Genomic DNA, 2893 nt, shown 5'->3' on the forward strand with positions numbered 1-2893 from the left:
GGCTAGTTCAGCTCGAGGTAAAGTAATAATCAAAACAATTGACTAAAACATTAGTAAGCCGATACAACAACCACCACCAAAACCTTCTACAGCAATCAGTTTTACGTTACATGAACCAAGTATAATGGAGTACAAGCTTGCGTCTTCCGAATTCGCTGTGTCATCAGAGCTCATGAATAAAAGAACAAAAGGAAGTAGAATTACTAGTTTGTGTAGAGGAAGAGTAGACGAAAGCAACGAGAACAACGAAACACAAGAAATTATATGCACACACACACACACACATGAAAACGAAAAATAACTGTATTCGGAGGCTGTATATTAATTTGTGTTTTCACAGTTAAATACGCGGCACTTCATTTTTATTAGTTTCTTTAGTTAAATCTCACAAACCACAATATTACCAAGCCATTCACTGGATGTTCACTAACATGTAATTTCTCCTCCTTTGGTTCGTTTTGTATTGGTGAGAGACCTGACGTCAGACTTGTCAAAATCGCGAAAAATAAAGTAACTGTTTTGGGCAGGGTATTCAGTTAAACGTGTAAGTGATTGAATCAAAAGTAATAGAGTGAGTTACTAAAGCATTGTGCTGCCATTAATTTGTGACTCTTATTTAGCAATTCAGTGATCGAACTCAGAGGATTTTTTATGAAAGGATTGATTTGCATAAAAATAAGCAAAAAAAAAGGTCTACAGGTGCGAGTATAGCCCGTTGCTCTCAATCGTTCTTGCTGAAAGCTCTTGAGGGGCTGATTAATCTGTATGTAAGGTGTGAAATTCCTCGAAGGCATTCGTACGCTCAACATGCCTATTGTAAAGGCAGATCAGTGGATTACCTCCGCCGGCAGGTAAGCAGTGACACTTGCCAAGACAGTGTTCTTTCTAAAGGAGCTGGAGAAGCGAGGCTACGAGTGGGTTGTTTACGCGGATGACGTGGAACTTATGGTCAGAGGCAAGTTATTAGATACTCTGATGGAATTGATGCAGAGTTATCTAAGCTATCTAGTTGTGAAATGGACCGCAGATTGCGGTCTCTTGGTAAATCATCTGAAGGCGGTGCTCGTTTTGTTTACGTTGAAATATAAAAGACATTGAAGAGAGAAGCAGGAAGGCAACAGTCATCTTATATGGTCGTCGGGACGGTATCGGTAAAAGATGGGACCTCTCACTTAAAGTTAGTCTTTCTCGTGCTAACCGACGCCAGTTGGAAACACCAAGTGAAGCCAAGTACTTCTTCAGGTGATCCTTCCAACACAGAGGAGGCCTTCCTCTTCCTTGACTACCCCCAGCTGGTACCGAATCGAATATTTTCAGAACCGGCGCGTTCGTATCCATTCGGACACTGGACCGTAATTCGCTGCACTATGTATATGTCACCGTAAAGCTCATACAGCTCATCGTTCCATCGGCTGCGATGTTCGGCGTCACTAACGGTCAAAGATTGTTGTCATCATCAAAGCTTCTACGCCATTCGATAGGGCGGGCATGGTGAGAGCCTTATAGAGTGTTAATTTTGTTCGTCGAAAGAGGATTTTACTACTTAATTGTCTATTGAGTCCAAAATAGCACTTGTGGGCAAGAGAGATGGCAAGAGGATGATTTCGTGTGTAGAAGTCCACGCAAGTCCAGGCCAGGACTATTTTTCTGCATACGGTTCAAGTAGCTCACAACTTCCGAGCTTCGCCCAAGTATCCTCTGGGTAGTTCCCGAACATCCCTTTGAGAGCGACCTAATATAACAAGGCGAAGCATCCTACGATATCTGGTAGTTAGGTGGGTATGGAGCCCACCACGCATGGACACACACATACATGCATGGACACATCACCACATAGTAAGGCTATGGTCGCAGCGACTACACTAGGTACTGGTCTAACTACGCTCTTGCTGTCGTGATAATAGACCGCTATAATAAGCGATGCCTTTCGCAGATTATCTGAGCACCGTAGATACGTCATTGATTGCGCTTTCCCAATTCGCAATGTCATTAGAGCTGCGAATGAACAGACAAAAAGAAGAGGAAAAGTGAGGAAAGGAAATGAAACTGACACAAGAAAGTATATACATATACACACATGCACTTACTTTCCACGTCGCCACCGGCAAAAAATCAAAATAAATGCATTAGGTGGTATTGTTATAATTCGTGCTTTCAACCGCGGTACTTCATAATTTGTTTAATTTAAAACTCAAAATAATCAAACCCTTCACTGAATATGCAAAAATAAGTAGCTTCTTTTCCTTTTTGGCAAATAACCCTGTGTTATCGATAATTATTTTTACGAAAGTAAAGAGAAACGTCAAAGTAAAAACTAAATAATATAGACGCCGGCAAAGAAAACAGGTTTGTAGACATAAAACTAATAAAATTTTTGTTAGATATTATTAATTAAGCATTCATATTACAGAAAAATATCTGTGTCCGTAGACGGTTTGGCCTGTTATTGCTTATTAAAAAATGTAATATCAAATTTCGCATGCGTATTGCTGCCATATTTTTTTGCAACCTCAGTAAACGTCGCTTACGGATTTCCTACAACTGTTTGTTATTAGCAGCCAATTGTACAATTAAATGAATTATTCCTTCTCCTTGTCTTTTCTTCATTTTGTTAATAATAAAATACTACAAAATATTTCACCAAAGCAATTTCTATGTAGAAAACGCCTTCAAAACAGCACTGTCAACTGATTGTCAATTTTATTTATTTCGTTTATTCTTTCGTCATATTCATTCGTTTTGTGGATTTTTTGTTGATTACTGCATATGTGAACATACTTTTAGCGTGGTCTGATGAAATTAAAAAACATGTAACTGAGAAATATACTATCGATAGCGTTGGAAAATATTCGATACCCATGGGGGTAAAATATCGATAGTTTACTACCACGGC

This window comes from Anastrepha obliqua, chromosome 5, assembly GCF_027943255.1.
Source record: "Anastrepha obliqua isolate idAnaObli1 chromosome 5, idAnaObli1_1.0, whole genome shotgun sequence".
In the NCBI taxonomy this organism is placed as follows: domain Eukaryota; kingdom Metazoa; phylum Arthropoda; class Insecta; order Diptera; family Tephritidae; genus Anastrepha; species Anastrepha obliqua.